General features: G+C 41.9%; 1 long non-coding RNA gene across 7 annotated transcripts; it reads left to right on the top strand.

Annotated features, from left to right (window-relative positions):
• The first annotated feature begins 1,749 nt into the window (after nucleotides 1-1,749).
• Nucleotides 1,750-26,897, top strand: LOC109547310 (uncharacterized). 7 transcript variants are annotated; one of them, XR_004525000.2, is made up of 6 exons: nucleotides 1,750-4,067; nucleotides 5,585-5,955; nucleotides 16,120-21,096; nucleotides 22,466-22,692; nucleotides 23,511-23,726; nucleotides 26,636-26,895. It is a non-coding gene; the product is annotated as an uncharacterized lncRNA (long non-coding RNA). The 7 variants fall into 7 exon arrangements; XR_012329872.1 differs by having other exon boundaries at nucleotides 1,755-5,955; nucleotides 16,120-16,294; nucleotides 20,959-21,096; nucleotides 26,636-26,869; XR_004525001.2 differs by having other exon boundaries at nucleotides 1,755-5,955; nucleotides 16,120-16,294; nucleotides 20,903-21,096; nucleotides 26,636-26,868.
• The last annotated feature ends 701 nt before the right edge of the window (nucleotides 26,898-27,598 follow it).

Consider the following 27,598-nt stretch of genomic DNA (forward strand, 5'->3'; position numbering starts at 1 on the left):
TACAGAAAGAAAACCACAGGGCTTCCCTGGTGGCGCAGTGGTTGAGAATCTGCCTGCTAATGCAGGGGACACGGGTCGAGCCCTGGTCTGGGAGGATCCCACATGCCGTGGAGCAACTAGGCCCGTGAGCCACAACTACTGAGCCTGCGTGTCTCCTGTGCTCCGCAACAAGAGAGGCCACGGTAGTGAGTGGCCCCCGCTTGCCACGACTAGAGAAAGCCCTCGCACAGAAACGAAGACCCAACACAGCAAAAATAAATTAATAAACTCCTACCCCCAACATCTTCAAAAAAAAAGAAAACCACAGCTTTTCTCCTTTTTGATCAAGGCTTTGAGTAAAAGCCTAAGAAGCAGCAATAAACAGCAGCTGGCAACTATAGCCTTAGATCAGAGAACAACTTTTACACGGGTACAGAGCAGACACACAAGTTGTAAAACCTCAGGAAAGACCATTAATAGCATAATCTTGGAAACAGGAATATACAGTAGTTCAATCACAAAAATCATTAGATCATCCAAGTCATATTGTGTCAAAATCAGAGAGGATAAAATCACATTTAAATGAAATGGCAGTTCTAAGAAATCCAGAGGATTTCATTTTCTTAGCTAGATTCTTACAGGAGTGAGAATAACCAAGTAACATTTCTTCTCTGCTAACTTTCTCTGTAGGACACTAATGGAAAATTATGTTCAGAGACAACTTAGTTCCCTTAATTCCTATACCTTCCTTCAATTATACAATAAAGCTCCCCAAATGCTTGAGCCATCTCACACTACAGCCATCAGCTCCAGAAGATGAGGTGTTACTATAGCAGAAAAACACGGGCTTGGGAGACAGACAACCTAGATTCTGTTCTGTGCTCTGCTCCTCAGTTGCTGTGTGACTGCAGGAGGGTCCATTGACCCTCCTGGATCTCAGACTGTTTGGCTGTACAGTGAGGGATTAGAGAAACCCAGACAGACTACACACTAGGCACACTATGGTACCAGATCTGGCACGTTTGACAGGTTATTTCACTAAGCCTTCTCCTCCATCTAGGAGAGTCTTTCCTCAGGACACAAGAAGCTCCCCGTCGGTCTACCCAGGAGCTAACCATTGGCTCTCAGCTCACTGCCTGTTAAGTTACCCTCGTCTGTCCCGTAGCCCCCAGGCCGGCTCCTGGCGCGTCCCCCTCAGGCCCCTCCTGCTCGGCCGCGGCGGAAAACGCGAGCCCGCGGGACCACAGGAGGGAAATGGAAAAGGGCCCTTCTGAAACAAAAGTGCCCACAAGGATGCTTGTCGGGCGGCTGGGCCTCCGCTCGTAAACAGGAAGGGTCGTCTCAGAGGCGGATCGAGTCAGGTTTTGGAGATAAGGGGAGGTTTTTCTTATTTCACCAGTGGCAACTGTTTCTCACAACGTGCCGGATGAACCGTAACGAGCGCGGCCTCAACAAGCCAGGAGGCAGGGCGAGAGTGGTTTGAGATCGCCCCCCGGAGTGCCACGTGCTACGGCAAAGGAACTCAGCATTGTTCTTAAAACAACTCCTAGCTTCCCGTCCCTCCGAGGGGAAGAGAATAGACGAGCCTCAAGCCTAAGCTTTTCAAGCGCGCGCGGGCAGGCGGGGCGGGGCGCGGGCCGAGGGCACTATATCTCCCCGCGGAGGAGCACACAGCAGCTCTAGCTTTCCACGCCCCAAAACGCGCTGCTCTGGGGCCGGTTGTTTAGTTGGCGCTGCCGAGGCTGCTTTCCTCGTTCAGTTTGACAAGGATGCTCTGATTGGCCAGCGCGACCCTGCAGTAGTTGGCCGGAAAGAGTCGAGGCGCCTGATTGGCCGCGCCGCACCTGCAATGCGTCAAGCCGCAGTGGGCGTGAATGCTCATGGCTGGAGGGGCAGCCGGCCGCCTTCGGGAGGGAGCGGCTCCGCCTATGGCCGCCATCTTTACTAGTGGCAGCCGGGACGTCCCAGACGCAAAGGGGTTTTTCACGGCGCTCTTGGGCCAGTAGAAAAACGCTTTGCGACAGAAGTTTTGTGGAGGGGGTTCTTTTCCTTTTTTCCATTGCGGTGGGTTGTTTCGGTTTTGCTCAGGTGCCAGGGAGGTGGAGGGGGTAGAATTCGCGGGCTCCCGGCTCAGGGCCGAGTGGCCATCCAGGAAGGAGGGGGTCTGACAGGACGTTTAGCCGCCGCTTCCCGAAAACCGCTGGGTCTGCGTTCTCTCGGCGAGCGCGGGGAGTGTGATTTGATTCCTCTCCATTTCTAGAAGCAAAAGGGAGATTTGCTTCCTGGGCATCTTGCTCGGGCTGGAAAGCAGTTCTGGAAAGCTCTCCCGAATACGTCATGGTTCTTGCTCATGCTGTGCGCCTGCAGGGAATGCGTTTTTTGTGTTTTAGAGCTGTAAGTCCAGTAGCCGTCTTGGAAACTATTTACCGGCTGCAGGGACAGTGGCCTGCAGGAGCAAAACGGAACTTGCCTGACAGACATGCTACGAGATGTTGGCTGAAAATTATTTTGATCTTATCAGTTTAGTTACCTTTTTAGGCAACTATTCTGTGTGTGTGTGTGTGTGTGTGTGTGTGCTCGCGCGCGCGCGCGCATCCGGCTTTCATTCGTCTCTGATATCCACACCCGCAAAAAAGAGAAAAACCCTCTTCTTATCTTTTACTGCAGCAGAAGTGGTCGTTGTCCAGGACTCTCTTCAGTGGATATGGGTGAAAAGAAAGACTATGTTCCCTGGGTGAATTAGAGCTGGAGAAACGAGAAAGGCCATGGTTGTCTTGGTTTAGCGGGAGGGATGTCTCTGTTGGTTTTATTTGAGCTGCGTAGGTGCAAATTCGGTGCAGTGTGGGTATCCAAAGGTGAATTCTGGAGCTGCCTTGGTGTGGGTGTTGCCATGGCTACAGGGAGAGGTAGTTGGTGAGTTACGGGGGCCAATAAACCCAGCAAGGCCAGGCCTCTCGCTTGAATGAAGCCTTAGTATTAACTATCCAAGTTTATGTATCCTGGCTTTCACCATTCCCATCCCGGTCCAAGGTTCCTGGACTGATCATTACAGGCACACGAGGGTCTTGTATTGATTCCTATATTGACTAATACAGGCGCAGTCACTGCCTTGTATGGGTTTTGTAATTAGAGGCTGCATACGGGAGCATAGTTTTGGAACCATTGGCCATACAATTTGATGTGTAAGTTACTGCTTCTCTTACCTCATCATACCGAGTTCGAACATTTAATCATTGGCTTTTTATGCCTTTTCCCATAGGCAAACCATCACTTTACCTTAGGGTGCTTTCTGCCTAAAACTTACACTCCATTTTACTGTGTATCAATATAATACCAGACCACTGAGTTCATGGACATTGCAAAAGAAAGACAGTTGCAGCTTTGCATAATCGCCATATAGCAACAACCACTCGTGCCTTTGTGGAACACGCAGTAATTCAGTGTTCTTTGTCAGCTGCAGTGCTGGGAGTCCGCCACTTGGCTTGCTGTGTGAGGTAGAGCAAAGGACTACATCTTCCAGAGTCTTGGTTTCTTCTGTAGTATGAAGAGAATCAAGTCTGTTTCCCAGTCCTTGTGACGATTGCATGAGATGGGAATGTGCCAGCACTATGTAAATTGTAGAACTATTGACATAATGATATTCAGTTACTAAAGCATTTATTGAGTGCCAATAACTGTCTGACACTGTGAGAGGAAGATTTTCCTTCAGTATTTTCTGCTTTGTGGGGTGAACAGATTGACAAACTCAGATCTAAAATAAACCTTAAATAGCATAGTTTTTTTCTTAATTGAAGGCATAGTATTATTGTAGCCTTATTTGCATGCAGGCCAGATTTGAGGGCCCTTAGGGTGACTAGCACATCAGTTTGCCTTGGTCTTTCCTGGTTTTAGCATCAAAGGCCCATGTCCTAGAAAGCGCCTCTGTCCCAGGCAAACCAGGACATTTGGTCACCCTTGGACTGTTTTCATTCCCACAAGATGGGAGGATGAACAGAATAGGAAATGAAGATTCCTACTATATAGAGGCGATTAGGTTTCCCTGCAGCTGGAGGCTACTGGGCTCAAGAAAAGGGATGTCCTTGTGTAAGGTAAGTGTGGGCTGACGCCTGAAACTCAGCATGTCCAAATTCAAACATAATTTTATCCATCTTTATTGTCCTTCCTTCTCTCAGTCCCCACACAGGGCCTGCCTGCGTGCCTTCCTTCCTTCCTTCCTCTCTTCCTCTGTTTTCTTTCTTTTCAATCTTTCTGTTTCGGAATTTTCTTATTCAGTTCTAATCTTTATCTCTGGTAAAGGCTCTCCTAAAGATTTCGTCACTTTGGAGCACAGAAATTCTTTTTTATGCCATGGACCCCTTTGTCAATCTGATGAAGCCTAATGCTGCTATGGTTCATTGCTGTATTCATAATTGAAGGCATGCTACATTTCACTTAGAGGTTAGTGAAAAGAGATGTTCTACTTTTCCATCCAAGTTTATGGACCTGAATTGTCTCCATGTAGGCCAGGTTCAGAACCCCACTCCTTCTCCATTGCTCCATTGTAGTTCTCTTTCCACCCTGTCCTCTTTTGTTCTCTTTTACCTTTACATTCTTTTTTTTTTTAATAAATAAATTTATTTATTTTTGGTTTTGTTGGGTCTTTGTTGCTGCGTGCAGGCTTTCTCTAGTTGCGGCGAGCGGGGGCTACTCTTCGTCGCGGTGTGCGGGCTTCTCATTGCAGTGGCTTCTCTTTGCTGCAGAGCACGGGCTCTAGGCACGCGGGCTTCAGTAGCTGTGGTGTGTGGGCTCTATAGCGCAGGCTCAGTAGTTGTGGCACATGGGTTTAGTTGCTCCACGGCACATGGGATCTTCCTGGACCAGGGCTCGAACCTGTGTCCCCTGAAATGGCAGGCGGATTCTTAACCACTGCACCAGCAGGGAAGTCCCACCTTTACATTCTTGCCATTATATGTCACCACCATAGTTCAAGACACTGTGGCTGTTTTCCTAACTATTGCAAAAATTGTTCTCCCACCCCTAGTTCTATCTTACGCCCAGCTGATGGAGTAGTTTTTCTAAAGCACATATATAACTATATAATTTCCCTCCTCAACCTCCCATGGCTTCCTATGGCCTCTAGCCTTAAGTGCAGTTTCCTCAGGAATTCCTTCAGGGCCCTCCATAATCTGATCTTTCAGTCCTAATAATCTACTACCCTTTGCAACTCCTAAATTTTGGCCGTACGAACTGTTCTTTAATCTTTGTGCTTTTTCCCCTCCATCTTACATTCACGTTGCTCTCTGGGCCTCGATTTCTGATTTCTATCATCTCTGCCTAGCAGAGTTCTAACATCCTTAAAGACTTCAAATGCAAAGTTAGCTAAGATAACCTCTTCCTCCGCTGGACTCCCTCAGTGCTTTATTTTACCCTCTTCTGTTCTTACTGTCTACTTTATGATGAGTATTTGATTACTCATTCCATAATGTTTTTCAAGTATCTGTTGTGAGTGTGGCCCTGTACTAGGGGCCATGCGGATATAAAATAAAACTGATTCAAACCTTGGTTTTTAAAGGACTTGTATTTTGGGTTGGGAGGTAATGTGAACCTAAATAACATTTTTTTCAAGGTAAAAGAAAACAAGTATTTCAGGCATCCAGAGGGAGAACTCACTTTGCTAGAGGGATGAGAGAAAGCTTTGTGGAGAAGGTGGCATCCAAGCTAGCTTGGAGGATCAGCGACTTATATGGATGTACATGGGGAAGGCATTCAACACAGAGGGAATACCAGGAACAAAGCTACCAAGCTGAAAAGAGAAGGGTATGTTAGGGAAGGGGAAGAAGTTTCATCTGTTATTAAGGGGCCTCTTGGGAGACAGGCTGGTGGCAGGTTGGTTCAGGCTAGATAGAGAATGGCCACACATTCCCGGCCAGAAGATAAGATGATGCCGTTGCATGGAATCCATTGAAGAGTTTTGACAAGAGACGGACAGAATCAGAGGTGAGTTCAGAATAATTATGTGGCAGCAAAGTGGGAGGTGAATTTTACAGTGATACTGTACACAGGGAGACTAATGAAAGCGATAAGAATAATGGCATATATTTATTGAGCCCTTACAAAATGCCGTGCAATATCCTTCCTTGCAATATCTCATTTATAGCTCACGAAAACCTTATTATTCACTCCTTTTCACAAATAAGGAAATTTAGGTTAGAGAGGAATAGCTAACCTCTAAGTTACAAGAGGTTAGTTATAATAACTAAGTTATAAGAATAACTTATCCAACTTCACCCATGGTGACAGAGTTGGAAGTTGAACCCATTTACTGTATGCAGTAGTTGGTCCATGAATTACCCTTAATCTGAAAGTGTTAGCAGTGGAATTAGAGGAGAAGATCCAAGAAATGATATATATATTTTTAATTGTCTTTATTATGTTTTGGCTGCATCAGGTCTTAGCTGTGGCATGCGGGATCTTTTGTTGCGGTGTGGGTTTTCTCTCTCTAGTTGTGGCGTGCAGGCTCCAGGGCACGTGGGCTCTGTACTTTGCGGCACGCGGGCTCTCTTGTTGAGGTGTGCGAGCTCAGTAGTTGTGGTGTGCGGGCTTAGTTGCCCTGCAGCATGTGGGATCTTAGTTCCCCGACCAGGGATCGAACCCGTGTCCCCTGAACTGGAAGGTGGATTCTTCACCACTGGACCACCAGGGAAGTCCCCGATACTTCTTAAATTATAGTATTTTATGTACTTTAAGTTTGAAGTGAAGAATGAAAAAGCAACAAATACCACTGTGGTTGGGCTGAACTCCTGGACTGTCTTCTCCAACATTGGTTTCGTCATGTATCTCCTACATATTTTTCTATATGAAGGAAATAAGACCAGTAAGCAAAATATGTTGCTACAGTTCTGCCTCACTTTACGAAAGCTCATGATATCAAAATGGGGAAAGGATATAGATGCTAGTTGGGCTTGGCCTTCTACTCGGACTCCTCAGAAACCTCATAGAGGAAGAGTGCCAACAGCAGTGGCCTGGAGGTGTACCAAGTTATGCTTCCAAATATTCCTGTTGATTGGGCATGTTTCTGAATGTGAACTAGAATTTTTCAGTGCATTTGCCTTTGGGTGAAAGACCTTGGGTAGTACCTGCTTAAAGATATTTAATGGTTTCAGAGCACTGGAGGAGTGATTTTCCTATGCTCTGGTCAAGTAAGCATCCCCATGGCCCCCCACCGTGCCCCTCCAAAAAATACACTAGCAATAAGGAGGAAGAGCGTCAAGAACAATTGCCCTTCAAGAACAACTGGATTATTTTGTGTTTCCCTTGGTACTGTCTTCCCAATCACCAAAGACCGTAAAAAGAGTATTTATTCCAACCCCTTCTATTCCACCTCTCGCTACCGTTTATACTTCTGGTCTTTTCCTGATTATAGATGGCAAAATTAAACGCTATATATGTCAAAGATCCTTCAAACCTAGGAAAGGCTTTTCATCGTCAGTAGTTCTAGTATACATTTTATAATACACTGACTACCTTTTTCCCTTTTGCTAATGTTCTTACATCATTTTGTGTGTTTTTATCATTCTAATTAGATCATAAGTTCCTTAAAAACAGAAATTACCTTAAAAAAAAATTCCCACCACCTGCACCGTTGTCCTGCATATAGTAATCACTCAGTCTTGATTTGTCATTTTTCTCCCCTTTTTTTCTGATTTTTCTAGTCAACACTTATCTCTGATGACAGCACTGAAAAGTTTAATGATGCTCTAGAAAAAGGATATTCATTCAAGATTCATTCAACAATGTTTATTAAATTCATTCTGTATGTCAGATACCCTTGAATGTGAGTGCTTATTACCCTGTCCTGGGGTCATGGTTATTAGTGGTTTGGGGGTCATCAGCACCTTTGGGTGTCTAATAAAAGCCATAGAAACCTCCCAGAAAAACATACACAAAATAATTCTGCAACTCTTGTCATAGAGTCTAGACTTTCAGACTCAATCAAAACCAAGACATTTAAAATCTAAAAATCCTCTTCAGTGGGATGTGTTTAGGCCTCACCACTGTATGATCACATATGATCTATCTATGTAGATAACTACATACGTAGGCATTCATACGTAGTTTAGTTGATCAACTGTATACGTAGCACTAAGGGAACTATTTCAATACTCGAACTGATTGTTGTTTTTAATCATAAGACTTTAAAGCAAAAAAGGGCCATCTTTTTGCTACTGGAATTTGGGAGGCAAAATACATTATAGCATTGTTTTTTTCATTAAGATAAGAGTTGTAATTCGTCACTTATGCAAGCATTTTTCAAATTATAATATGCCATATTGGTAAATCTAGTCTTTGAAGTTTTTAAGTTCTGGTCTCTCATTTGTTTTAAAGTCTGTACAACCTGAAATATATACAATTAAAGAAATATATACAATTACATACCTGGAGTACGTAAATAAGATTTTTCACAGAACATTTTCCTGTGAGATTTAGTACAATTGATGTTTTGATCAAAGTTTGTTTATTATCTTGAAAAAGTATTTTCATTGAAGAGAATGAGTGGTGATTGCCTGAGTTATTTTCAGAACAGTTTACCAGTGGGTTTTTTGGTATTACTTCCCTTGTGCTGCTCTTCCTAATTAACATCAGGTTTGCTAAATTTTATTGCAGAAAGACTGATAAAGAGAAACCCTGTCATCTGGAACCTGAGATTTATGAATTTGTGTAAAACTTGTATGTTTAAAAGGTGCAGAGAGGGAACACAAGCTGTCATTTGAGAGTTCTTCTCTGTGTGAATAATTAATGATGGTATAACTGGATACCAAACAAAATTTACAAGTGTCTACAACTCTTTACCTCTACCTGGAAACTTGTTGCGATGATTATTATTTCAGGAAGACAAGGTTGCTGAGATTTCCCAAAAGGATGTAATTCCAAGTGGCCTTTAGGAATCCAGTATGACAGATTTCTTTGTTGCTGGATGAAGTCTATTTTAAATGGTAAAATGATCTGATTACAACATAAAGAATCTTCTACCCATAAAAAAGATCTATAGGTGGTGCAAGCATCATCAATATCATCAGTGAACATTATTGAGGTTCTTACCTGGGCAAGGTACTCTGGGAGTACCGAGCTTGCAAAGAATTACACATAGCTCTGCCCTTTACATTCTCACAACTAAACTATAACCCACATGCAGGCAGGGACCATAGTTTTATTTAGTTAGTTATTTAGTTAGTTACACTTACGTTTGCTTATACCCTCAATGCTTACAACCAAGTCTGGCATATAATAGTTGCTAACTAAGTGTATGTTGAACATCTGAATCAATAACTATTAAAATAGTTGGAGAGGAAGAAAGAGAGTTAAATGAAAGAAGAAAAGCTTCTATTTTGTAATGTAGCTTTTAAAAGGGAAAATACTACATATGTTCTTTTAAAACACCTTTATTATGTGATATTTGATACATATAAAATAATATATATAGTAAATGTAAATTATTAAGCATATTAAAATAAGCCCCAGTGAATTCACCACCTATTCAAATAATTAGAAAATTACCAATACTGTGGAAAATAACTTGTATACTTCCCAATGTCATCTTCCTGCCTCTCCCTCAGCCCAAACTGCATTCTCAATTCAGGGGTATTTTAACTTTGAGATGGATAAATCAGAAACAAGGATTTACAGAAGACAAATCTATGTGATTCTTTATTAAGAATTAATACAGGGCTTCCCTGGTGGCGCAGTGGTTGAGAGTCCGCCTGCCGATGCAGGGGACACGGGTTCGTGCCGCGGTCCGGGAAGATCCCACATGCCGCAGAGTGGCTAGGTCCGTGAGCCATGGCCGCTAAGCCTGCGCGTCCGGAGCCTTAGGCTCCGCAACGGGAGAGGCCACAACAGTGAGAGGCCCGCGTACCGCAAAAAAAAAAAAAAAAAAAAAAGAATTAATACATTTAGTAAGTGATTGAAAAATACATTTGTTAATAATCATATGGAAGATAATTTATTACAGGCTCTTTGAATACCATAAAAAAGTAGTAAGGGTTACTTCTGTGTGCTAAATCCTGGGGACATCAGAACAGCTTACCTATGCACTCAGAGAGGGCATATATTAGAGCTCACTTTTTTGTTTTGTTTGTTTTGCCTTTCCTTCCCTCTTATGGTGTAAAGTAAATTTTGAAATATCATTTTTTGGGGGAAATTTACTTTAAATTGCTTTTCTATTTGTCATGTATGTTTTCTATTTCATAGTCTCAAAACTGTCTTTAATCACTTGGGGTATGTTTTTACATCGATTCTTAGTGAAACTCTTCCTGTGAGTTGTCTGTGAAGAGATTTTAAGTTGTAACACTGGTAAAGATTTACTAAAGCAGAACATAAAAGTAAAGAAGCAAAAAAAAAAAAAAAAAAAGTAAAGAAGCAAGCCACAAACAGAATGGCATTATAGAAACATTTATCTTATCAAATAAGAATCCTTACACCAATGTTTACTAGGAGCATCCTTTTCTACAATACATAGTATAGTGTGTTATGTCTAGTATCATAAACTCAAATTCCAGAGAAATATAGTATTGTAAATGAATAGGATTTCTTTCCAGAACAATTTTCCTTTCTCATTAATCTTTCTACATCTGGTTTCCATTGTAGTTCTATATGCAGCCATCAAACAAGTTGTCTTTCTGATTTCTTTCTTTTAATTTTTTAAAATTAATTAATTAATTAATTAATTTTTGGCTGAGTTGGGTCTTCGTTGCTGTCTGCAGGCTTTCTCTATTTGCGGCGAGCGGGGGCTACTCTTTGTTACAGTGCGAGGGCTTCTCATTGCAGTGGCTTCTCTTGTGGAGCACAGGCTCTAGGCGCACAGGCTTCAGTAGTTGCAGCTCACAGGCTCAGTCGTTGTGGTGCACGGGCTTCGTTGCTCCGCGGCATGTGGGATCTTCCCGGACCAGGGCTTGAACCCGTGTTCCCTGCATTGCAGGCGGATTCTTAACCACTGTGCCACCAGGGAAGTCCCTCTTTTAATTTTTTACTTGACATAATTTCAGACTTACAGAAAAGTTCCAAGAATTGTACAAAGAATCCCCATGTACCCTTTATTTCCCAAATGGTAACATTTATCACATTGGCACATTCATACATGTTCTCTTGTGCTCCCTCTTCCTTGTGGCAGGCATGATAGCCCTTTGTCCCTAAACATTTCAGTGTATAATTCTAGAAATAAGGTCATTCTATTACATGTTACATAACTATAGTACAATTATCAAAATCAGGAAAAGGACATAATAACATTGTCCAATCCAATACTGTCCAATCTACAGTCTTCATTCAAAATTTGCAAATTGTCCCACTGCTGTTCTTTATAGAAAAGTAAAATCCCAGATCATGCATTGCATTCAAGTGTCATGTCTCTAGTGTCACGTAATCTGGAATCCTTCCTCAGTCCGTTTGTGTTTTTCACAACATGGACTAGTTTACAGATTTCTAACCCATGAATATGCTGCGAATTTTTAAGGAAGTAAGTATATTTCAAGTAACTGAATTAATCACTGTCAGGATATATAGAAAAAAGGTTTAGGCACTGATTATTTTATGTTACATTCATTAAAAAATTATGCCAAAGAGATGGTAGAGCAAAAGATGAGAAAAAGCAATTTAAAATTCTAGACTTTTTCCCCCCTTCCTAATCCAATTCACTCTTTTTTACAGATGAGAAAATAGAAAGCAGACCAAGACAGATTAGGTAATTGGTCAGAAGTCCTCTAGCTCACCTTCTTGGATCGCCGTACTTTTCTCTATAGCATATAATGCTTAATGGAAAAAACTCAGTATAAAACTCTAAAAGTAGTACATTGGTTTATTTTTATTAATTCCGTCTACTGTGTTTGGTTTGCCCATAAGAATTCTGCCAACCAGTTGTCTCTATCTGTTACATATGTATCCCATATGATAGTTGTATAATAGTTGATATTTGATTTCCATTATAATGTTTATAATATAATGTTTTGTCACATAGAAGTTAAATTTATCTTAGGACCATTTACACAGTATTTCGGCAGTAGTGTGATAGTTTGTCTAGGACACAAGTGTAACATGACCTTAGGTACTTCACAGAAGACAGGGTGGGCTCCAGGCTATGCTCTGAAGGAAAGGAACCTTTTAACCAGGTTCAGTCACCCTTGGTATGTGAGGGGGTTTGGTTCCAGGATCCCTGAGGATGCCGAAATCTGCAGATGCTCAAGTCCCTTATACAAAATGGCGTGATCTTTGCATATAACATATGCATATCCTCCAATATACTTAAAATCATCTTTAGATTACTTATAGGACCTAATACAATGTAAATGCTGTGTAACTAGTTGCTAGTGCACAGCAAATTCAAGTTTTGCTTTTTCTGAACTTTCTGGAATTTTTTTTTCCCGAATATTTTCAATCTACAGTTGGTTGAATCCACCGATAACAGAACCTGAGGGCCGACTGTACAGCTGTAAGCTTTTCACCAGAGTATCCCTGACAGGATAGGGAACAGAAGAGATTTATTGCTGCTGGCCTGAGCTAGTCTACCCAATGCTACACATTTTTTTGAAACTTCATGTATTTCATGTTTAAAATTTATACATATTTTATTTCTTTCAATTAAGAAGATGTTGCACCTCCAAAAACCTGTCTAAGAGATAGGACTTAACTACTCCTGTAGCTTCAAATACCACTCCATATCACCACACCCCAGTTTGAGAAACACACGAACAAATTCATGAAGAGAGTTGTGGAATTCCATGCTTGGGGTCCAGGCAGAACAGAGTGCTAACTCATGAGAGACACTTTGACAAGTAAAAGGCAGTCTGTGGAGAAGTACAGAAGTGGGGTTTGAGAGCAGTGAGATAGGGCAGAGCAGTTATGTGGCCTTTGATGCCACCATGAGGAGCTGAAGAAATACAGTGAACGTTAGGATTAATGCCAACTGGGGTGAAGAAAACCAGGATTCTGGGTCTCTCTCTGCTATTCCCTATGCCCTGTGACATTGGGCAATCTGGATTCTGGTTTCCTTATATGGAGAAAGGCAAGACTAAAATAGGTGATCGTGAGTTTTCTTCTGGCTGTAGTATTTTGTGATTCATTATGAGCTAATAGAATGCATTAGCTTGTTAATAGTTTCCATGCTTCATAATTTCCAAATTTAATCTGATAGATGCCCTTAATATTATTACTAGCCACACACTGCTGATAATATTCAATATTTATTTCAAGGCAACCAGTATACTTACACTTTTAAGAATATCACTATGAAATCTAGGCCTGCCATCTTATGGATCGTAAATGGTACTACCAAAATACAGGGTAGTATATCTGTTAGTGTCAGATGATTTTTGAACAGATCAAGAGAACACCTACTTATTTATATGTAGCTTACTTCCAAAGGAGTTTATACAGTATTTTGAAATTTATTTTCTTTGATAATTCTTAATTTAACTTCCTAAGAAAGAATCCAAGTAAATCTAAGTATCCCCTACCTCCAATTTTAATTGTTTATGGATCCCAATAATTATTTTCTAGACAGCATTTCATTTTCTAAATGGCTATAGGTAGTTCCTTTGCTTTTGAAATTGTTTGGAACAAGAGAATGGTTCTTTGAAGTGATTGTGGGGAAGTGCTTGCATGCGTATTGTATGAAAGCTGTGATCAGCTACTCCTCGTGGTTGTGAAGTGTAGCAGTCTCCCTTTTTTCTTTTTATATAGCTATAAATTATTAGAGTTGCTGGTTTCACATTGCAGCTAGGCTGAGTGTTTGTGGAATTCACTCCTTCCATCTCCTGCATTTATCTTCTGTCGTGTGAAGGATCCAAAACACAGAACTTTTATCCACAGAGAACATGGGAGAGTTAGTAGGAAACATTTTTCAGCTCTTTCAAAACTGTAACTTTAAAATATTGTAAATAAAAAAACCAAGGAAAAAGGACTCTGCTTCCTAAGTGAATTATGGAATTTGTCTCTAATTAAACTTTCTTTTGTCCAAAACAGATCCAAATAAAATTGTTATGCCTCTCTTCCCACTAACATATTTTGAGACACTGAAAATAGTCTAAGGATTGCTTTTGAAGTCCGTTCTGAAATTTTATCTGGGGCACAAGTCGTAATTCTTCTGTTTAAGTTGCTGATGAAGCTTTTTAAACCACACTCTATTTCCCACTGGTTTTCAATTTATTTTCAGTATGCTTCAGTATTTGTGGAGGTTTTCATCCCTTTCAAGTTGAAACGTGATTATTACAGTATAGAAGGCAGCATTTGAACATGGCTGACAGTACAAGCAATTGCTATAACTAATTTTCATCGGTATGAGTCCTTACAACTGAGTCAAACAGCAGCAGCCCCTATCAGTTATAGAGAACAGTAGGGGAGATCTAGCTAAGTCATTTCAGTTTCGTTTCTCGGGGCTCTCTTTTTTGCTGAATAGAGATGTTGGCTGAGATTACCTTCTTCCTGCTGCCTCTTGGAAGGTAAATGCTTTTGCTAATCATCTCATGATTTAATTATCAGATCTCCTTTCTTTAGAATTTTCTCTCTTGTTTTGACTAAGTCCTATTAATGACTTTCAGGAAACAGTGTAGATTGTTATTTCCACATTGAGCCCAATCAGAAGCCTGTGACCTCTGTATTTTTCTGCTTATTTTGGTTATATATTTTGAGATTTTTATGAACATTTAAAATGTTCTAAAATTCTGCTCAAAGTTAAAAGTTTTCTTTTTACTCTGACTCTAATGGTTTATTTAAAACATATTTGAGAAAGCTTTTGGTTTTTACTTCCAGTTGCTCAATTTATGTTTCAGAATTTCTAAATCATCTATATTTGCTTTTACTCTTAAAATATACTGTCATTATAAAATTAAATGACTATACCACGTGCCAACAATATATTTTATAGAAATGAAATTGTTCACAAAAATGAGTCACTGTAGGAAAGATACCTCACAAATGACTGTTTTGTGAAGTTCAAGTTTCACTAAAAAAGGTAAAGATTGAAAACACTCTAATGCTTAAAGCTCTTTTTGGGGAAAGACTGCAAATGTGTAATGTACATGTTGAAACTTGTGTTAGATTTCAAAATTTAGCTTAATTTTACACCTGCCACAGGAATATTCCAGAGGTCATAAGTGCAAAAATAAAATCATTGCCAATTTTGTGCCTTTCACTTAAATATTCAATTAAGTAATTTTTTAGGCAATTACTTTTGGAAGAATAAGGTACCAGCGTAAAATTTAAATGGAGCCAACTGGTTTTATAGAGTTCCATGTAATAAGATATATTAAAAAAAGCTTAAGTACCAATAAAGATGTTAAAAAAAAAAAGCTTAAGTAGAATTGCTTAGTAATGGAATAATTTGGCTAGAAAAGAAGTAAAATAGATCATTGTTCCCATGAAAACTCAAGCATAAGTTGAGGTCACTGTTGGAAATTTTGTAGAATATATTTTTTCACTGGAGGGAGGTTGGATCAGACATACTCAAAGATCCCTTTTAACTCTAAAAGTCTAAGATTTCAGTAAACTTTAGACTAATCCTTTATAAAACTAACGTTAACAATTTCAGAGAGTATGAATGGGAGGCATTTTGAGGGGTGTTTAATCATTATTCTAGAAATATATCCTGAGTTGGGGCAATGAAGAAAAATCTGTTTCCCTTTTTGCTGCCATTGAAGGCATGTTGACAGTAGAGAATAAAAAAACAACAAAAAAAAATGAACTCCTGTAGCTCTAAAAACGTTTTATAAAAGCAACTATCGGGGCTTCCCTGGTGGCGCAGTGGTTGAGAATCCACCTGCCGACGCAGGGGACGCGGGTTCAGTGCCCCGGTCCGGGAAGATCCCACATGCCGCGGAGCAGCTGGGTCCGTGAACCATGGTCGCTGAGCCTGTGCTCCGCAACGGGAGAGGCCACAACAGTGAGAGGCCCGCGTACCACAAAAAAAAACACAACTTTCTCTTCTATTTCTGCTGATCTTCAGCAAATCCTTTTTAATAAAATGTGAGGATCATTTCCTGTCATTATTGGGTTCTAAAGTTTGATCTCCCCGAAAAGCTGACTGTCCTTTGTGAACCGGCTGTGTGTGGTGGCCTGTACCTTGTGGGATCTGGATGTTGATCAATGGTGAAGATTTTTCCATTTTAATTCCAGCAGAAGAACCTTGTGATCAGAACTCAAGGGCATGGTGGGTTGGGTGGGTCCCGGATACCCATCCTCTCACTGTCCCCCAGCATCATCTAGTTGAAGAGGAAGTGGTTCCCTGGCTGCCAAGTGTCAGTGAAGCGCTGTGTTAAAGTTCTCTGGGAAGGGGTCTCGTCGACGCTTGGTAAGTAGTAATCTGGCAGTTTGCTTCTGGCCAATGGTAAGCTGACCCTTAACAAAACTGTGACGTAAGAAAGGTTATTTTTTTACACCATTCACCCTGGTTCCCATCATCAAGTCACAGCCTCCATCTTCAGACATTCAGAGTCTTGATTTAGTGTTCTCCATGACACACCTTCTCCTCGAGCTTACTTTCTGGGAAGGATGTTATTAATATGCTAATGCAAATTTAGGTTAATGTCTTATCTCTCTCAGGGATATGTGCATTTCAAACCTTTCTTCTATGGAATGATAGCACCAGCTGACAGCAGAGGTATTTTGAGGCCCTTCTGGAAATTATTATCATGTTAAACTGTCTCCCAGCCTGTCTTCTTTTAAGGTCTTAGCCTCTAGTTCCATCTCCAGCATGCCCCTCTTATCTCTTTCTCTCATTCATTTATTCAACAAATATTTATAGAGCTTCAGTATGTGTGATGTACTAGGCTAGGCACAGGGAGTAGCACAATAAACTAAAGAAAGGCACAGTCCCTACTGCAGTGGACTTTATAGTCTAATGAGAGATTCTGTCAAATAATCATATAAATACATGTCAAGTTGTAACTGTGGTAAGTGCTATGAAGGGGAGAACAGAGTGCTGTGTATATCTAATAGGGGCCCTAGCCAGGAGGTCCAGGACATACTCCCTGAGAAAGTCTGATTGAACTGAATGGGAGTTAATGAGACAGAAGGATTGATAGGATGTATTGGCCTCCTAGGATTGCCATAATAAAGTACCAAAAATTGGGTTGCTTAAAGCATTGGAAATGTATTATTTCGTGGTCCTGGAGGCTAGAAGTCCGCAATCAAGGTGTCAGCAGGGCCGTGCTCTCTCTGATGGTTCTAGGAGAGACTCCTTCCTTGTCTTATCTAGCTTCTGGTGTGTGCTGGCAACCCCAGGTGTTCTTTGGCTTGTAGATGTACCTCCCAAGGCATATAACTGCCTTCTCCCTTTGTGTCTTTATATTTCCTTCCCTCTGTACATGTTGGTCTCTGTGCCCAGATGTCCCCTTTGTAGTAAGAACATCAGTCGTATTTTAGGACCCACCCTAATGACCTCATTTTGTTTAACTTGATTACTTCTGTAAAGACCCTGTCTTCAAATAAGATCACCTTCTGAGGTACTAGGGGTTGGAGCTTCAACATATCTTTTTTGGGGCCACAATTCAACCCATAACAGGACAAGAAGAAGAGCAGTAGAAGAGTGTTCTATGCAGGGGAAACAGTACATGACATGGTCCTTTGGTGGGAGGAAACATGGCCTCTGTGGAGTAGAAAGTGAGGGGTTGTGTGGTGTGAGAGGAAGCTGGAACGGAAGTAAAGATGCGTGGTTAGGCCTGCATTAGGGACTTTGGTCATAATGTAAGAGCAATGAAACTTTATTGGAAGATTTCAGCAGGAATAAGATGTGATCAGATTTGCACTTTGAAAAATATCACATGGGTTGGTGACAGCAAGAATAGATGCAGGTATACCATTTAGGAAGCTACTGCAATAGAGCAGGTGAGAGAGGAAGGGGCATAAAGGGAATTGGTCACAGAAAGCAAAATAAGTGAGCCTTGATGATAAATTGGATGTAAGATGGAGGTGGGAATGGTCAAGAATGATTCATTCCTAGATTTCGGACTCATTTGTCTAAATGCATGAATGAACCATGTTATGGGCAAACTTGTGAGTTTACTTTGGACATGCTGGTCCTGGGGTGCTCCTCTTAGAATCGTCAGATCAGCATTTGTAGATCTGGGGCCTAGAGGGAAGGTCCCAGCTGAAGATGAAAATTAGAATCACTGGCATGTAAGTGATAATTGAAGGTGTGCACCCCGGCTGAGAGAGTGTCTACAGGGAGAAGAGAAGAGGGCCTAGGGCAATAGCAGAAAATAGGCCCACAAAAGAGATTAAGGCAGAGCAGCCAGAGACAGAAGAGGAAAACTAGGAGAGTGTGGCTTCATAGAAGCCAGGGGAAGAGGGAGTGGTCAAATACACCTGAGAGAGGCAAAAACTGTCCACTGGATGTAGCAATATGGAAGTGATTGGTAACTTAACAGAAAGATTCTTTGGGCTAGTGAAATGGAGGAAGCAAGACTGGAGGGGTGTGATGAGTGGGAGAAGGGCAATGAAGACAGGCTTTATAAACACTGACACTTTCCAGAAATTTGGCTGTGAAATGGTGGAAGAAGTAGTTCCTGGAAGCAGAGTGTAGGACCATCTTAGCTCGGGCTGCTGTAACGAAGTGCCATAGACTGGGTGGCTTCAACAACAGACTTTTATTTTCTCACAGTTGTGAAGGCTGAAAGTCTAAGATCAAGGCGCCAGCATGGCTGCTTTCTGGAGAGAACTCTCTTCCTGGCTTGCAGTGGTTGCCTCGTTGCTGTGTCCTCACATGGTGGGAAGTGAAAGTGAGAGAGAATGAGAGAGAGCATGCAAGCTCTCTGGTTCCTCTGAGTATAAGGGCAGTAATCCCATCATGAGGGCCCCAACCTCATGACCTCATCTAAATGTAATCACTTCCCAAAGGCTCTGTCTCCAAATGCCATCACATTGGGGGCTTAGGGCTCCAACAAATGGATTTGGGGAGAACAAAATTTAGTCCATAACAAGAGAATGTGGTTATTTTTCTTTAAATGGGAAGGCCTTCCGCATGCTGAAAAGTTGCAGTTGAGGGGTAAAGATTAAATAATTGAGCAAGAGAAGGGTAATTGAAAGCACGCAGCAAGAGAGGACGGAATAGAAAAAGTGGCCTTAGATAAAAGAGACTGTCTCACTTAACAGTACTCTGGGATTTCGTCCTTTGGGGGATACCAGCAGGGGTGTGGAATTGCACAGAACCACTTAACCTGTGAGTGTTCTCAGCTGTCAGGATCTCTCTCCTTAGGTTCATCACTGCCCCACGCTGCTGCATGGAAGAGGAGCAGACTGTCAGTGTCTGCAGGTTTTAATACATTTCAAGTATCAAAGCAAATCATTTTTCCCCTCTTCTCACCCCTTCTCACCCCTGGGCAAGGGTAGGGTGGGAATTGGGAAATAAGGTGACATTTTCTGGGACCAGACCTATAAAAGAAGGTGGTGGTGGCAGTGGTGTTTTCCTCATAATCCACTACGTCTATGCTCCCCTCCCTTCTCCTGAGTACTTCCTTCATTAATAGAAATCAGCGTCTGAGGAGCAGGGTCCCTTGGAGTGCTCTCCTTAGGACACCTGACAGGTAGGGGAGCCCACCGTCTTCCCTCCCTGAGGCTTCCCCATGCCCCTGCTCTCTCAGACGGCCCTCGGACTGGGCTGATGCTGCAGGCTGGGGCAGGTGCTTTTTATTCCAGTTTAATGGAATCTAATCTGGCACCTGCTATAAACATAGGACGACCCAAAGGTCAAGCCTTTAGTAAATCAGTTTCGTAAGATACACCAGGTGGCAAAAGAGAGAATCATTTCCACTTTAAAAAATAAAACTTTGTGATTTTCGGTCACTTCAAGACACACCTTCTGTATTTTTCTTCTGAGACAGTAAAAAAAAAATTATTTCATTTTTTTCATGCCATGGTCTAATCAAGTCCAGCCCAGAACAAAATCGGCCTGGCCCTCTCCGTGGGGGTGATGATTCTTTTTGTTGTAGTCATCATTTCTGGCTCCTTTTACTTTTTAAAATTCTGGGTTTAACTGGTCCTTAATATAAGCGTTCCTGGGACTCCTGTGTTTCCTGTTCTCCTGTATTCCATTCTGCATTTCCCAGATTAAGCTTCGAGTCATGGGTAGGAATTTGTGGGCTGGCCTTCAGCTGCACCTGCTGATAAAGACTGAACCCCACTGTCGGGCAAGTCGGGAACATGCTGGTTCATGCTGGCATAAATGGGCTTAGGGTTTCCATGAAAGTCTTCCTTTCTTATATGTTTATTTTTGTCTTTTGAAAATATTGAATAAGCATTTCCTGCATTTCTCATTGTAAAAGATTTTTTAAAAATACAGAAGTACTTAGAGCAAAATGTAAAACAGCGTCTCTGCCATCTCTCTTTTCCGGCACTCCCCCTGTCAATTCCTTTTGTGATTTCTTTAGTGGAATTTGCATCTTTTCAAAACATTTTCTCGTTACATATACCTAAATACTCTAAATATATACTATATATTATATATGTATATATATGTTTATTTATTTTATATATTTTTATATATGTATAAATACATATTTTGTATATATTACATTTTATATATCATATATACATTATACACATTTATGAGGGTTCGTTTTACATTAACAAGATCAAATCATACATATTATTCTATGACTTGGTTTTTCATTTAATATGTTTTTGCAGTCGTTCTCTTTCCCTTCTCTCCCTCCCCCCCTTATTCTTTTTAATCACTGCAAAGTATTCCATAATACAGATTTATCATTATGTAACCAACTTCCTATTGATGTTTTTGCTGATAACTGATAATGCTGCAGTGGTCAGTGCTTCCTTTGCATTTTTGTCCATGTGTGAAAGTATTTCTTTAGGTTAGATTCAAAGAGGTGGTATCCTGGGCATATGCATTCAGACTTTTGGAAAATGTCTGTGACACCCTTTCTGCCTCCACTTGTTCCCTCAGCTGGTGCCGCCCTGGAACTCCCTGTTCTGGTTTGACTAGTCCTCCTGTCTTCCCAGAGAAGGAGACAATGTCGGGGCTGGGGTCTGAGTGGGCAACATGGCCACCGCTGCTGGTATATTCCCTTCAGTCAGAGAACCAAGAAAGTTTAGAACTGTGGCAAAAGCAGAGGATCTCAGGAAGTGCCGCCAACACAGGTGCAATCTTGGTTTGCTTAAGTGGAAATTAACTTCTTCTAAGGCTTTACCCAATGATATAAGTTGAGATAACTGGCTAACTTGTATTCAGGAAAAAAATAAAGTTTGATTTCTCCCCTACACCATACATCATATGAAATTTCAGATAAATCAAAAAATTTAGTAACTAACTGCTTTGGGAGGAATTATGACCGATTTTTGTTTTATTATTTTTGATTGTCTCTAGTTTCCAAATAGTTTACATATTTTTTTAACATCTTTATTGGGGTATAATGCTTTACAATGGTGTGTTAGTTTCTGCTTTATAACAAAGTGAATCAGTTATACCTATACATATGTTCCCATATCTCTTCCCTCTTGCATCTTCCTCCGTCCCACCCTCCCTATCCCACCCCTCCAGGCAGTCACAAAGCAGCGAGCTGATATCCCTGTGCTATGCGGCTGCTTCCCACTAGCTATCTACCTTACGTTTGGTAGTGTATATATGTCCATGCCTCTCTCTCACTTTGTCACACACATATTATTAAAAATTATTTTAAAAGAATTTCTTGTTGGGACTTCCCTGGTGGCCCAGTAGTTAAGACTTCACCTTCCAAGGCAGGGGGTGCAGGTTCAATCCCTGCTCAGGGAGATAAGATCCCACATGCCTCATGGCCAAAAAAACAAAACATAAAACAGAAGCAATATTGTAACAGATTCAATAAAGACTTTAAAAATGGTCCACATCAAAAAAAATTTTTTAATTAAAATATAAAAAAAGAATTCATTATTTTCCAAGTACTATTTCTAATTCATTAATCTCTCTTTATCTCTTTATATCTACATATTAGAACATTACCCTCTTTTGTAGAGTCTCCTATTTGAGGGTCATTTTTTGGAAATCTTTAGTGAGTAGAGGTGCCAAGTCTTGCCTTAAAAATATGAAAGAGCAGACCTAGAGATAAGAAAACTTTTGTAACAAAATTGTATTATGATTTAAGACATGAGACCCATTGTATAGTATGTAAATGGCTCACAAACATGCTCCTAGAAATACATTCTGAGTATATTTCTGGCTCACTTTTTACTACGTGTGGATAAATACTGTTGTAGATGTTCAGGAATATAACAAATATTAACACTACTATTTTAACTCCCCCAAATATTTATGGATTCTATTGTGAATTAAGAAAAATGATATCACTTTCAGTTGTTAGCCCTCCTTGAACTGGGAATTAGTTCACTCATGCAATTTATTTTTAATTCACTTGGTTTTACTCAGAATTGTTTTTCTGCAAATTAAAATGCTGCTCTGCTTGCAAAACAATATTACTCAGACACCCTGAACATGCTGACTCGGTCCACCTCTTTTTCTCATCTTTGATCATAGCTGCAGGACAGGATAACTAAGCAGAGGAAGATGGTTGGATATCCTCTTCTCAACAAATTTTGTATAGCACCCACCGGGTGCCAGGCACCATGCAGCTCCCCACCCTCACTGGTCTCTCCCTTCATACCTACTATGTGCTGAGTGTGGTGTCAGACCATGAGGATCCCATCCTGAGAGAGGCAAACTTGCTGTCTGTCCTCAGGGTGCTTGCAGTGTAGCAGATACAGGTGAGTTCAAATTATAGCTGTGTGAGAGAAGTATGCTGGGGAACAGTGAAGGGGAAAAGAGTAAGCTCAGAGAAGGCTGAGGAGAGGAGTCTTGCTGGGAAGAAACGAGGAAATGCTTATCATGAAGGGGAGTTCATCACCCTGGCAGCAATTTGGGAGAAAGAGGAGAGAGGAGCTGGACCAGGGCAGGTGATGATGGGACCCTGGACTAAGGGAACGGCAGTGGAGGAAGAGAGATGGGAACAGACGCACTGTGCGGTGAAGAGACAGAAACACAGTCTTGATGCCTGGCTTTGAGGGGTTAAAAAAAGGGAAAAGCCAAGGAAGACTCCCAAGTCACGAAGCCTTGGAAGCTGCCCGAGAGGGTGGGTGTTGGTACTGTCCCAGGACACGACACAGGGACAGGTTTGGTAGAGATGAACAAACAGTTTGAGATTTGTGACACCCTGGCTGAGTATATATCAGTCTGAAGGCAGTGGAGAGTCTGGACCAGAAACAGATTTCAGAGGCATCTGTACCTAAGAGCTACACTTAACATAACAGCTAGAAAAGAGCCTAATGTTTTAGACTCTTAGACTCCCAGTTTAATTATTATGTTGACAGAGCCACTCTCTCATTTCCATTATTTCAAATTATTTATCCCAAAAAGGAACATTGCCAGCAGTAGATAATCACAGCCCTGTGATGGCTAACTTTGAATTGTATCATCTGGGGAGTTTGAAAATGTAGATTCCTAGATCCTAACCCCAGAGAATGATTCAGTGAGTGAGGCAGAGAGAGACATTTCAGATATCCACCCTCCTCACCATTTTTCTCAGCTCCTGGAAGTAAACGGGATCACGTGACAGGTTCTGGCCAACAGACTGTGAGTAGATGTGCCAGGAGTCACTTTGGTGGTCTTCTTCACCTGCCACGTCAACAGCAAGAGGCTTTATCTCCACAGTGGAGCCACCAGAGAGAAACAGCCTGCGTCCCCGAGCCCCTGCTGAAAATGAGATGCCCTGGAGGACGCTCAGAGCCACAGCGGACTTTGCGTGAGTGAGAAATAAACCTTTCAAGGTGAAATCGCCAAGCTTCTAGGGTGTGTCTCTTACTGCAGCATAGCCTGGCCAATCCTGACCAATGCAGCCTGCCTTCTAGGGTGCCCAGAAACCAGTTTTATAAACAGGCACTATTGGTGATTCTGGGGCAGTGGCCCACTGACCACACTTTGTGATAAGTGACCACACTGACCTTTTGTGATAGTATGGGTCTCATGGGTACCTTAGAATCTTCCTCAACACCCAGAATGTTAGATCTTCCGTAAAGGAGGTTTGGCTAGCAAAGGGTACGCCCTTTGAAATGTTATTGGTGTACGTCTTTTAAAGGAAGCATGATCCATCAGCATAATTAATGTATTGATCACTGTTTGTTGAGCATTTACTATGTGCCAGGCACAGCACTAAGTGCTTCACATACATTATCTCATCACCCCCATTGCAAGGCAGACAGGATTGTAGGAAGACACGGGTAGGAAGTGGTAGAGTGGGATTTTTGAGCCCAGTTCTGTCTGATTCCAAACTTTTGCTCTGACTCATATGCTCTCAATTTGCAGACTCTACCCTCCTGATGTTTTAGAGCTGGGGTCCTGCAGTTGAGGGTGACTTTAGTGCCCCCATCAGAATGACTTGCAAAGGTTGTGGTAATACTAAATGTTGTGTAGTACTAAACAGTAAACAGTTTCTTAAACCTACTTAATGATTTTCAGCTAAGCATTTTTCAGGCTTTTGAGGACAGCTATCTAGCATACTTTCAACTTTCCTAACAATGAATGAAGGTTTTTTGATTTCTAAGGGCTGCAAAGGAAGTTTGCTGTGGGGTTACAGTTCCTTCTCTGGGGATCCCAGACTCTAATGAATTTGCATATCAATAAAGCAGACTGATAACACCAATTGCTTGAAATAAATTCCCTTAACAGGTCTCTATGCATTGACCATATGTCAAAAAGTCTGAAAAATAGTCTCCACAGAGAAAGACAAATACTATATGATCTCACTTATATGTGGAATCTAGAAAACCCAAAGCCATGGAAATAGAGAGTAGATTGGTGGCTGCCAGGAACTGGGGTGTTGGGTGGTGATGAGATATTGGTCAAAGGGTACAAACTTCTAGTCATAACATGAATGAGTTCTAGGGATCTGTTGTGCAGCATGGTGATTATAGTTTACAATACTGTATTGTATATTTGAAGGTTACTAAGCGGGTAAGTCTTAAATGTTCTCACCATACACAGTCTCCGGATCAATAGTCTATATAGTCCATCCTCTCTTGACTCTCAACAACTCAGTGTTCTCAATCTGCTTAAAAGCAGACCTGTCTCTTCTTATGATACTAGAGTTAAGGTAGGCCCAGTCTTCTCCCAAGTCATACAGTTTTGCGTTTGCTCCTTCCCCTGGACAGGTAACAGGACAAGCCAACTCATGGGCACAAAGAGAACAGTTATGGCCCAGCCCACTCAAAACCAGAGCTCAGCTAATTAGTGGATGGCAAAGCAGGAGGCGGGAATGTTTAGTACTCATAACAACAACAACAACAGCAAAAAATACCTCAAAGACTTCTCAGTAAAAGGAACTGTTGTCCCAACAGACCATGGATGTGCTTTTTAAAATCTGTTAGACATCAAATCAGCTGATAGGGTCCAATGTTGACAAGCATTCAAAAGGGCTTTTTCTTATCAAATAGAGAATCTAGTTGCAAAATCATTATCTACAGTCTACAGTAGTTGGTAATCTTGTTAGGAACCTTGACTAAAAGGCCCTCTGGATTTATTTTTCCCTTAACTTCTCTTCAGAAATGGGTAGCATGGAGGGAGAAGTTACCATGGGATACCATGACTGGGAAAGTGATTTACCCTGCTATTGCTAGAAAGGTTGGTTAGTTGGTTGATACAATTTAATGCCAACTCCCAGAGTAATTAAAAATTAGAAGAGTGATTTGGTGCAAGCTCATGAAATATCTCCAAGCACGATTTGCTCAAGTCCCATTTTCAAACGAAGGGTCCTGGAAGAAAAATGCCCCTACAGTTCCAAAGTGCCCCATCGAAGAACCCACATCTTGCCTGCAGTGCGGAGCCACAGAGGCAGGGATTTGTCCTGGGTGGAAAGTTCACTGAACATGCTGTGCTGACTTGTTGAAAATTACTTGTTCCAAAAGCCGTTCAGAAACCAGTAATTCTATTAGCTTGACTTCTGGAACAGTTGCCTACCTGCAGCAAAAAGTAATTACAGCTGTCCGCCAGCAAATAATCGTTCCAGTGTCTAAACGAATGGCGAATCTTCTCTGGAAGGAATTACTGTTCTTCAATGAGTCAGCTCAGACCATTTCTCCGCTTTGGTTGTGACGGACTGGGCCATCTGCCTAAACCAGTGAGGGAAGGGGAAAGGGCTGAGCGTGCTTTACTTGGTGGAAACAGGCAGGCCAGGGACTTCACAAAGCTTATCAGCTGCAAGGCTTTTCTGAGCCAGGCAAAGCCCTTCATGAAGACACGGGCACCCGAGGCAGCTTTCAGGTCAAGGACTTGGCCATTGACTGTGAAACTGAGTCCCTCTAAAACCGAGTTCCCTTGCAGAGTTTATGATTAATCTCTCTATTCAAAACCTTGATCCCTTTCTTGTCTCCTCTGACCTCAATCCTGTGCTAACTGAACACGAATCAAACAGAGTCAGATGACAAAGATGGCTGTTCTCGGTAACATTGTTAATACAGTAAAATTGCTATTATGGAGGTCATCGTTAACGTAAAGACTCAGAGCAAGATGAGCTCACAGATCCCTGAGGCTTGGACCATCTGGCCAGAGAATCATAAACCAGAGGCATCCTGACTCGCGAAACGACAGTTAAGAAATGTCACAGAAATGTCACAAAATGATTAATCCCAGTTTCTTTGTTCTTCCCGTTTAAAACAGCCCTAACTCAAAGACCAAGATGGAGTGGATCTGAGACTGGTCTCCCACCCCCTTGCTTGGCACCCTGCAAATAAACCCTTATTTTGCTGCAAACACCCGCTGTCAGAGTTTGGTTTTCTGCACCGTGGGTCTTGCTCTAGAACAGCTGCATCAAAAAACCTCTGATGCTCTGGCCTTTTCCTCCCATTCTTTGCCAGTGCTCACTACATTTACAAGGGAGCCTAGTAGACAGGAATCCCTGTGCCCACAGCCGGGTAACAATGGCAAGGGGTGTCCAGGTAGACCGTTTCCAGAGGAAAAGAAGGGGAACGGTTTAGCAAGGGCAGGAGGTCAATTTGTAAAAGAAAATTTTCCAGTAAATTGGAACAATGCTTTTCCAATAACACTCAAAGGTCCAGGCGCTCAGAAGGACTGCAATATCACTTCTGAAAAGCCAGCTCTACTTCGGTTGGCATCCCCTATGTCATAACAGCTGGCAGAACTGGGATACAGCAGAACCTCCTCCGGACTGGAAGAAGATCAGGTTCGGGCCCAGTTCTTAGATCTTCCAGGCCTCTGTTTCGTCACATGTGCAGAGGAGCAGTTATTGTTGAGGGCTCTGACTTGGAAATGCTCTAGATTTGGGGCACAGTTGGGCTGTGTGGTCTGAACACTGGTGGGATGCTATGGGCAGCCAGCTTTGGGGATGACGGCTTTTAAAGGGCTCCTGTGCGTGGAGGTCCAAAGGGCATTGTTAAGCCCTGGGGGGAATTTATAAACTGCTGTTGAGTTGGTAGAGAGTAGATGGTCTGGTAGAAGCCAGGCTCCGTGGTAGCTCTGTGCCTAGAGGCTGGGTCTTGTGCAACTGACCAAACTCTCGCAGCCCTGATCCTATCCATTATCCTCTGCAAATGAAGATGAAGCACTGGGGGAATGTTATATTGGTGAGCGCGTTATGAGGGACGGGCCCCGCCTGCCGATCCA

The sequence above is a fragment of the Tursiops truncatus genome, chromosome 2 (assembly GCF_011762595.2).
Source record: "Tursiops truncatus isolate mTurTru1 chromosome 2, mTurTru1.mat.Y, whole genome shotgun sequence".
Lineage (NCBI taxonomy): Eukaryota > Metazoa > Chordata > Mammalia > Artiodactyla > Delphinidae > Tursiops > Tursiops truncatus.